This window comes from Tasmannia lanceolata, unplaced genomic scaffold (assembly GCF_043159265.1).
Source record: "Tasmannia lanceolata isolate RefF3 unplaced genomic scaffold, GAP_Taslan_0.1 ptg000037l, whole genome shotgun sequence".
NCBI classification, from domain to species: Eukaryota; Viridiplantae; Streptophyta; class Magnoliopsida; order Canellales; family Winteraceae; genus Tasmannia; species Tasmannia lanceolata.
Window position 1 is genome coordinate 48,920,318 of NW_027518714.1, and position 11,548 is coordinate 48,931,865.

The following is an 11,548-nucleotide window of genomic DNA, read 5'->3' on the forward strand; positions in this document are numbered from 1 at the left end:
ATGCAAATAAAAGCTATATCATTGATTTCTGTTGGCTTTTATCTTATGTATATGATGTTCGTGTGGCACGGGCTAGGAACAATTATCTCATTTCATAAACGACCGGAACACACTTCCAAATTGGAAATTTGCTGGAAAAAAAACCCATCAAAGCGAAAATGACTGACAATTTAGTCATTTCTAGTGGTTTTAACATTTGGTGTGGATTCGAGCTCACTTCCTTGTCTTCCTTGGCATGTATCAGGACAGAGGTTCCCATCTTTTTTTAGAAAACGGATTTATGCTTTCCTAGCAGGCCTCTAAAAGATCAAAGGTCTTGATTAGACATATACACCCACTGTGGGACCAAAATTGAACATTTGGATTGTCGGATTATTTGTTTAATCATACTCGTGAAGATTACATTTTACCTTGCTCGAAGTAGAGGAGAGAGATAGACACATGGGGAGTCAATTTATCCATTTGGGGAGTCGATTTATCACTGCCCTATATTTTTTTATAATATATTAAAAATGGATTATTCATATGAAATGTCGACAGCCTAACCAAAAGAAGAACCGAGCAAATCCCTACATGCCACATGGCTTAGGAAGGAGCGGCGTTGTCATTTTAATAAAAAAACCAAAAAAGAAATGTAACTAATAAAAAGGGAGTTGCTGTCCACCTGTTAAGAATCTGTTGCTGGTTCGTTACTTGGTTACCATCTAGGCTTGGGTATCATTTTTCTTAAAGAAGTCATTAGCCAATAATCACTTTGGCCTCTTTGTGGTTCCCATGAACATGATGACCGATGAGCACAAGTTCAACCCATAGCCGCTGATCGCAATTTGTTCAGATGATTTTAGGCCATCAAGCCTTGTTTAGGTTTCTGCTAAGAGCTAAAGTAATTATTTTATAAGCATTCGTGCCTTTATCTTACGCGTAGATGCTCATTCAGCATTGGACCAGGATCATGTGGGTCACCCCATGATGGCTTACAAGAACAACAGCCTAGATTACACATGGATATAGGGTGTCCCTGGTAAGGGTATCTTTACGGTCATGAAAAAAGATTTATTGTTCTATTTTAACACACGGCGCCTAAAAAAATGATGTTAGGGACATCTTACAACGGGTGCGTCTTCAATAGCAGTTCTCATTTTAAAGTTAGTTTTTGTTACTGTGTTTTTGCATAGTGTCCCTTGTAAAGCACCATAAATCCAATAACAACTACACGGCGTGCTTCCTTTAATTACATCCATTTCAACAAGGTGCCTCTAAAGTACTATCGTGATTAAAAATTGATCATTTGGATCGATCTTTAAGGTAATTGTCCATCTTAAAATGCTTGTTCATCACTCAACAGTTATAGTTTTAAGATCATAAGAATAAAATAAGGGGAATGATATCCCCCCTCTCTGACGGATGAAACCCCCTTTAACGTTATTCGTTAAGTTTTAAAGAAAAACATTAAAGGGGTGAATTTATCCTCAAGCACTGAACCATTCTAACTCAAGCCGTTAAGAGGGGAGAGGGGGGGATATCATTTCCCTAAAATAATTTGGCTTGATAATCTCTTTCAACCATTTCATGACGATATCCACTCATAAAAGGAAGAATGAAAATAAGAAAAAGAAAACCACATTGTAATGTATTAGCTGAGGGCATCTCACATATTGATAGCAAATGAGTAGTACAGAATATTTTGTTTATAGAAGGAGAAGACAATTAAAAATCCTGATGTCAATTCACTAAGAACAAACTGCTTTGAACAGAAAAATTTACACAGTTAAGGTGCTGTTTTTTCTTCAAGCCGGCATTCGTGGTCTTCCTTGGCATTTGCCACATTCTTCAAGTTCGAACAACTTATATCATTTCAAAATGCTTGATTTGCCTTGAGAATGTTGAAGGAAAGACCTCCACATCCAATTTGCTTGTAAGCAATAATAGCTAAAAGGGAAAAATGCTTGATTTGCCTCGACTGAAAAGTTTTGAATCCAACTTTTTGAGGGTGCAGTTTTGCATAATGAGTCAATGCTGGTTTCGTGGAGTAATGGTTTTGTTGATTCTTCCTTTTCTGTTAAGGATAAGGAGGAAGACCTTTTAGTTTTCCTATTTTATTCATATCCTGTTGTTTCGATATTTCCAGTAAAGCCTCTTGTTTTTTAGCCTTTAAGAGCTGTCAAAAGTTGTAACAGTTGCAAAAGCTCTCCCAATTGCCACTCTATCTTCTTATCGTTGTAAACAAGTTGAGCAAACGTTATCTTTCCGTAGACCTCTATGGCAACTACGAGAAAAACACAGATACCTCTTGAGTATTCGTCAATCTTAACCGATCTCCACTAAATGGTATTCATTCTATGTAAAAACAGAAATGGGTTGGAAGGAAAACAACACAAGCAAAAACTTTATACCGGATCCCACTTGCTGGTTTGATTTCCTCCTTTCTTACCCATGTGCTTTGTGATAATGTAAGCCCCCATTTGCACTAGGGACACCCCTCCTTTGATATACGTAAGGTAAAGGAAGAAGATTTTCAGTAATCTTGGTTGATTTTCATTAACTACAAGGAGTGCTTAAATATATAGCACTCAAGAGATAACTATGGTAAGTAGTAAGGATAAGAACAGGGAAGAGATATTCCTAATAAACCAAGTTGCCTAATCTAAATAATTACCTAATCTACTGCCCAATAATACATTGGTCAGATCTTAATGAATCTAGTATATTATATTTGATTGGTTTTCTGGCAACGGATCGACTACCTTTTTACCAGCGAGGCATTCCCTCCGATGCTATTACAAAGTCCGAACAGAAAAAAGTTAGTCCACTAATTGCCATCATAAAATAGATTACATGCTGGATTTTTCCCCGACGTCGTAATGTCCAAGAAGAGACCTCAGTCAACATTTATAGTAGGGGACCAACCGATAGTAACATGAGTTAAATGTTAGAGGAATTAGGTCAAGCAAGAGGTTGCTTGAAGCATTACACCCAAGGTATCTAGTTTGGAATACCAAGTTTGTTGCCTCCAGCCCCTATATATAGAGCTGCACTAAGGTTTTAATAAGTTAATGGGCTCTAGCCCAAATAGGCCCACTACCCCAGTCCATTATCTTATTGGGTTTATATTAGAACATAATAGGGTTATATTATGTACCCAACATTAAAATGGCATTTATTAGAAAATTTAACTCGGCTGCTAATAAAATGGGATATCTTTGGGAAAATAAAGACAAAACCCTATGTTGTGACACATGCCCAAGAAGAGAAGGAACTAGGCTTGAATTCCCATAAAATACAAAAAAAGGCCATGGAAATGACCAAATCATTGGTCGATTCCACTTTTGTCTCTTTTTTTCCAAAAGAAATCCCGTTTTGGAAGTGTTTTCCTTTTAATAAATATCCATCATCGCCTTCTTTTCTGGAACAAAGAACTAAGGAGGAGCATCCCTCATATGACATCGAGGCGCCTTTATTATATCTCTTCAAGGGTGGTTTTGCCATTTTGAGTGGTTTTGCCATTTTAAGAGAAGAGCCATAAAAACACTAAAATAAAGAATGTAGTTGTCAACGTGTTAAGAGCCTATTGTCGGGTTCCGTACTAGATTCCCATTTGGGTTTCCCTATCATTTTCTTAACGGACTCATTAGTCAATAATCACTTTTTGGGCCCTATGTTGTACATGTGAGCATGATCGGGCACGTTGATCTAACCAAAGACTACAAGTTCAACCCATAGCCGTTGATTCCAACTTGTTCAGATGATCTTAGGCCATCAAGCCTTGTTTAGGGTTCTTCTCAGAAGAGCTAAACTAATTATGTTATAAGCCTTCATTCCTTTATCTTATGGGTAGGTCGTTCAACATTGGACTAGGGTCATGCAGTTCATGTAAAAAAGATCTATTGTCCAATTTTAACACATAAAGAAATTGACCAACTCACTAAGGGCACATTTGGATGCCGAGAAGATTTGGATTTGGATTTCTAACATTTGCAGCCCTTTTTGCATTGTAATTTGGATCGGATCAAATTCTTGGATTTCTAATTCAGCAGCTGACAGTAACAAACATCAGATTTCTAAATTTGCTATGGAAATAAGAAATTGGAAATCCACGATCTGGCAGTATCCTTCACCCTCTTTGCTCCTCAACCTTTCCCCTTCACTAGAGAGTCCCCCTTCCCTCTCTGTCTCCCTCTACATGTGCTGCCGGATCTATTCAATTTGTATTCAAAACTCAATTCCAAATCCAAATACAAAATGGGAGGTATCCAAATGGGCCCTAAAGTAATTTGTAATGCAAATTCCCAAAAAGACGATTTTGCGGCTCACTTTTCAGGAAAGAACAGTGACCTAGCAGCAGATTTTGTCTTGTTCATTTATTTCATATAAGGTGTCTGTTCACTCCTGAAAAAGTGAGCCCAGAAATAGTTTTCTTTGAAGGTCGTCCCTAGCAAATCCCCAACTGATAAATATGGGCATGGTGATTTTTTTTTGACAGTAATAAGGATAGCGCTGCAATTCAAATGGCCAAATTTACAAAAGTGAAAAATCTATACCAAAGCGTATTCTTATTTATTTTTGGGCTAGGTAAGCTGGGTTTTAGAGGGGGGCCCTACCCATTTATTAGATAAATAGAAAGAGATTACATTCATGGGTAAAAGGCACAATCCTTAACTCGGAACACATGAGTGAGGGTGATCCAAAAACTGCCGAGAGTACTCTTACGAAGCCCCACAGCTTAATGTAGAGTGAACCGATCAAATGCCTACATGCAACATGGCATATGAAGGGTTGGTTTTGTCATTTTACGAGAAAGCAAAAATAAGAAACTAAAATAAAGCACTCAAGAGATAAATTTGGTGAGTGATAAGAAATAGGAAAAATTCTAAAAAAAAATATGATTGTTATATGAAAATCCTAGAGAGGGTAAAGTTGGCTAATTTCTCAAAAAGGGTGAAACACATCCCAAGGAGTGTTTTAGGACAAAAATGCCCTTGTGTTGGTTTTCCCTCCAAAAAAGTAAGCAACAGATCCCAATCACTTCAGCTAACATTTTCAACTTTTTATCTTCTTCTTCCTCATGCCCAAACGAAACTCCATTGTTTGTTTTAAAATTCCATTGCAGAGAGGGGAGTCTCCTAAAATTTAGGATTGGATCTCTTTATTTTTCTTTGGCTATCAAACCTATAAGCTTCTCTGGTAGGTCCATTGTGAATGATGTGACACTCAACCTCAAAAGCCAAAGGGAACACACTATGCAACACCCTAGGGTAAAACCTTTAGGGTAAAGGGAAAACTCCAAACCAACAAACTAGTATCTCAAAACAAGATGTAACAATCCACGAACAAGTAAACAAGTATCTCAGGAACAATGAAAATGATCTAAGATCCCAAATAAGCAAAACTCTAATAAGACTGAGTTAGTCTCTAACCAAGATGAATGATAACAACTCTAAAGGAGAAACTCCTAACTAAAACACTAAAGGAAGGGGTGTAAATGAGTCAATGACTCTCTAGTAACGCTACCAAAATGCGAGGGTAAATAAGTCAAAGGCTCTTTCTAGAAGAAAGGGGGGCTCTAACATGAGGCTAGGTAAACCTCCTAAAGGGGAAACTCTCTAAATGAGACAAGGCTTGTCTCCAAATATGGGCTCTATAAATGAGGCAAGGCATGCCTCCTATACACAAAGGTGGGCTCCAAGTATGCTTATCATCGCCCTTGCAATGAGAAATGTTCTTAAAAAAATGATTAAAAACATCTAAAAGGCTGGGCAAACCTACTAAACAAAAGAGGGGAGTGCTACTAGGACTTAAGCAAGTCCCCCTAAAAAATGTATCTAAAACGTTAGGAAAGTCTTTACATAAGGAAAGAGAAAGAGGACAGAGGGTACCACCATGACAAGGTAGGTCCTCCAAGGATGGGCTTGGGCTATCGCCTTCATCGTCCCTTCCTAAACAAATTTTACAATCTCGATGGTAGATAATACTAGCAAAACAAAAGAAATAATGAGAATCAAAGAGGAGCTATAGACACTTACACTGCGGTATTCTCACAACAACTCACACTTGCCTTGCTACATCCTAATCAGCTCAGATATCAACTTAATCAGAAATATGTTGTACTTGAAACCGTTATCAAAAGAAAGTGAAACTGATCAGAATAGTGCAAAGTAACAGAGGTGTGCCAAAAACTTATGGTAGTACAAATACCAGCCCCTAAAACTACCTTAAGGAATGATGCTACCAGAACTATGTTTCCTTAATTGTACTTTTTTGTCTCATATTTTATTGTTAAAAAAAAAAATTAATTGTTCTACCAACACATAAAATTCTCACAAGTCAATTAATAACAAGGGAAAAATGAGCCAAGTTGGCTCAGTTAGCAAAACATGGCAGTGCTTATAAATGAATATTGACATCAGCACCTCCCTGTTCGAATGATCATACCCAGCCCATCCCATTTCTTGAAGTTAAAAAGTTTTATGGACCATAAAAGTTCTCCAAGGAATCTAGAAAACTATACAAAGTAGAAAAGACAAGTTCAATTTGGCTAACATTTTAATCATAGCATCAACAACATCAACAAAATCATGAAGCTTTGAAAATTGACTCTCAATTTTTCTTTTCAAAAAGCTTTATGCTAAATTTTTTTCTAGAAACGGAAGAGTCAACAACACTAAGGATACTTATCTTCATATTAAAGTTCTAACTTCAACAAATCATGGAATAATGAAGAAAATTCTAAACTAATATCACAACAGCCAAATATAATCAACCAATTCTATGAAAACCATGATCTAAGATCAATGCAAACATAAGTAGAGAAGATTACCTTGTGAAGACTTGAGAAAACGAACGAATCCTTAGATCTCGTCAGTAAAAAAAATCACCTGATTTGTGACAACAACCCCTTGATTTTTCTCTTTCCTTCTGCTGATCAAGATCTCCTAAAATTCTCAGGAAGAGAATCCCTTCTTCTGCCCTTGCAGCTCCACTCCAATAACCCCAAACAGAATCGAAACTCTTAAATCAGTCCCGCTACTTTCCTTCTCTCTTAAATTCTTTTAAAACCTCAATGAAATCCTCTTCGGATCTGAATTCTTCAAGAAGAATTGAGAAGCTTCAACTGTTTCCACTCCAAGATGATCGTATTTCAACACCTTTGCTGAAATCTCAAAGGATTCAATCAAATACGAGGCAAGATTGCCCGATCTGAGCTTTTCAAGTCAAAGGAAAAACAGATCTATGGAAGATCGGCATTGGAGTACGCAGGATCGTTGGATTTTGGTGTAGATTGCCGGATCTAAATGCGGATGGCTGGAATCTGATGAGAGTTTGCCGGATCGGATGGGAATTGCCAGCAATAAAGGATAATAGATTGAGGTCAGGTTCTATGGGGTAAGGTTTGCAAGTAAGAAATTAATAGAGGGATTAGTGATGAGATCCAGCTAGTAGAGGAGGTTGGATCTAGGATTTTAGATCTAGAGATAGGGTTTAGTGATGAGACAGAGAGATGCAATGGCCAGATCTAAGAGGTGATGGCACTCGCCGAAGCTCCGATTCGTCGGCCATGGATGCAATCGCCAGAAGTTGGCCGAAATTGGGTTCGGAGAAGAAGGCCTAGGTTCTCTGCACTTTTCCCTCTCTACTCTGTGATTTTTGTGTAAGAAGTTGGATTTGTGGTGGCCGGAAATGACGGCTCAAGGTATTGCTGGCCGAAGAAGATAGTGCCGGAGATGATGGCCGGATGAAGGCGAGCGGCAATTTTCCTCCCTCTCTCTCTCTCTCTCTCTAAGAAAATCTCGAATTTAAAAAAAATAAGAAGCCCTTGAGTCAATTTCATTTACCCTTTATATAACAAAGCCTCATCTTGCCTTTTAATCCAAACCATTCATTTCTGTAGACACCCCATTTTGTTTTGTTTTAATCAACAAATAAATTAGTGTGTTAAATCCATGTGAGAACCCCCTCTATCATTGATTTATATGTTTTAGGTCATTAATATCTTGATCTGACTTTACGGATCATCAATCGGGACAAAATAAGCTAGGGTCACTTCATAGCCCGGACCCTGATTCCATTCCGAGACCCGATTTCCGTAAATCGTTAGATCAATGGCAGATCATGACCTGGGTCTAACCATCCAAAACCACCTAACCTCTCCTCTCATCCTAACCATTCAAACCTCACCTAACCTCACCTAACCTCTCCTCCCATCATAACCATCCAAACCTCACCTAACCTCACCTAACCTCACCTAACATCACCTAACCTCACCTAACCTTACCTAACCTCACCTAACCTCACCTAACCTCCTATCCCATTCTCCTATAAATACCCTCTCATCTCACCAAAGAAAAGGAGGAAAAAAAAAGAAAAGAGGAGAGAACCCCTCTCTTAGAAAATTCAAGCCCTCTCTCTAGACCAAATCCCTCTTCTCCATAAGTTTGCATGGAATATCGTCTACAAAAAGGTATGTCTTTTGGAATTTTATTTTCTTTTCTATATTTGTAGGATTGAGTGTTGTTTTGCGTATATTTTGGTTGATGTCATGTTTAATTTTGTACTAGTTTGGCCTTGGTCATGTTCTCACTTATGCTAAATATAATTAATGTGTTAGGGTCATTAGAACCTATTTGCGATGGGATGTTGAAATCATTGGCTTGTTAGGGAATTTAGATTTCTTTTGGGAAAACAATTCATTAAAAATTTTGAACATTTACAAGAAAGAAAACTTGAATTTTACATGAATTATCAAAACCCATTTAATTTGGCTTACAAAACCTCCATCTTTCAATTGATAACAACAGCCCCCACTCCAATTTGATAACAACAGCCCCCACTCAATCTCAAGAACCCAATATCCATACCCCACCTTGCCAAGTAGATAAAAACAACCCCTTTTTCAAACATCCCATTTGAATCTAATCTCAGGCCCATTCAAGCCATTTTTCATATTCACCGTCTTTTAATCACTAAAAAAATAAGAACTATCAAAAGAAAACATGGGGGTGCCAATATCATTCCCGTCATAGTGCTAGCTGTTAGACTTTAAACAGATTTTTCGACCTCTAAACAACAGAATCGTGGGAAATGGTTAACTACAAAGTAGTAGATATTTTCGTGCCGTTTCCAACGAGTATTCGTGCTAGATCAGACAGCGAGCGGTTAAAAAGTTAAGTCCAAAATGGTTGCGGCACACCTTTAGGCATTTCCAGTTTAATGTTGCTGTCCTTTTGTTTGCAACACAAATTCGAACCTCTAAATCACAGATTTACAAACAATGGAGAACTACAAAGTTGTAGCCCTATAAAAGATCTTTCCAACGCATGTTTGTACGTTGAATTTGGCCAAGCGGTTAAAGAGTTACGACAGTTTTAGTGGGCTGCATTTGTCAGATCTTTTAATGGTCAATGGTTTGTCGAATTTGTGCAATTGTCAAAACTTGGTTGTGTTAACGTCATTTTCCAAACCAAAATCGAAAGACATTAATCTAAAGTACATCCAACCTAAAATTAACAAAACTAAAATTCACCCATTTAAAATCCACTGATAAAAATCCGTTAAAAGCCATTAACCAAAAGACCACTAAAAATTTCAAATGAAACTAAAACCTTCTAAATAAACAACTTTAAAAGCTACCAAACACACTAAATACCTTCAGATAATAAAAGCTTCAAGAAAACTCTAAAAGTTTCCACAAACCCAAAAGAATTCGAGATTCCCAAGAGCCGGTGGATTCAAAATTCCTTTAGGAACCCTTAGAGCCCAATTTAGGAACACTGGTGTCGTGTCGTGTCGTGTCCTAAGTTTTAGGGAGTCCTAGGTTTTAGGGAGTCCTAGAGTCAGGAGTCCAGCCTCATCACGGACGCTTGCTATGTATAGCAACCGTGCCATAGGTCAAGTTACACTAGTCATCCAGTTTTTCCCTAGGACAAGCCTAGTAAACTAGGATGTAGGCTAACCTGCATTAGTCTAAGGGACAACTTGCATTTAGATAGGATCATATAGCATCTTTGATGAAATCCTAAGATAATAAAATCCTCAACTTGAATTAAATAACTTCTCTTAAAACTGTTGAAACAGTCAATCCCGTCTAGATCGGTGTCCTAGTTGAGTTAGGCATATGTAGCTTAGCTTAGGTGCACCGAACTACGTCGACTCTGATCCCAGTGAGGCTTGGGTACGTAGGCAGCTTGGATGTCTGATGGCATACCACCCGCGAGTCGGCACCACAAACAAATTGTGGTGTTTTGTATATTAATTTTCTTGTAAATGCTTAATCAAATCACTTAGGACTTTCCATGAAATTAGAATTTTAGGAGAACTTTCACTTAGATTGAATCCAGACAAATTAATAAATCAAGATACACATTTAGGATTCACATTGAAATTAGATCATAGGATGCATGTCACTTAGTTCGCACATTAACATAGAGTTGAATGAGCCATTTAAAATAAATTTAAAAGAGTTAGCTTTTGGAATCGAAGACCGATTATCGGGCAAGAATGGTGCATGTGGTGGATAACTCCCCATACCTTCCATTCTCGTAACCAGGTAGCGAGTCTAGATTTCTGGTTAATTACGGGTCCTAGATCCCACATCTAGGTGGCGACTCTGTCAGTCTCTTTCGTGTGGAATTCGGATTGCCTTAGTGATCCCAAGTTCACAGGAAAGATTAATTCAAATCAATAATAAAATGCACACGCCAATCGCGTGGATACGAGAGACCAAGAGAGAGAGAGCGGCGGCTCGCGCCCCACACCCCTCTCGCGGGATCAGGGTACCACAGTCTGGCGACTCTGCTGGGGATCACCTAACTTCATCAAAATTTCAAAAGATAATTCATTTGAATTTAATTTAACTGGCTCATAAAAACTCTATACTTGTTGGATTAGTTTGTCTTGTTTTATTTTCTCATCACATTTTACTCGAACTTAATCTAACAAAACCTGAAGGCATCATAGATTGCGCGAACTTATTGCACACACTTACATCACTTGCATCTAAACTCTTGCATCTCACGTGCACACACGTCCTATTTTAGGAACCCGGAGTGTTATCTAGCATGGTTGACTGGGATTTCATCACCTGGTGCCTCTGTGCTAGAGAAGCATTCCACCCTTAGCCTAGTACCTTTATGGTACGTAAACGGATCTCTTGTTCACGTACTGATACGCCGGACACTGGTACAGTATATCGAACAGGGATTCGCGCTAAGGGAACTCTTGGCCTTACCCCTAGATTAACCCACACATGCATGTAGTATACGAACACATGTACATCACGTGTGTGAGCCTAGTTTAGGATATCCTACCCATTGGTGTCTAGATTAGGCCGTGGTCCATCTTCCAATGGTCACGATCGGTCCTTAGATACACGAACAAAGTCATGAGTCGAGGTTCTCTCTCCACTCCGATAGATTAGGATTATGGTTGATGCCTTCAGGTAACACTGATAAAATGTGGAAAAAAAAAAATAATTTCCCTTTGGGGTTAGGATATAAATCCCATCATTTCCAAAGATCTCATAGGATTAGTCATTCATGATCTATCCGTTGAAAGC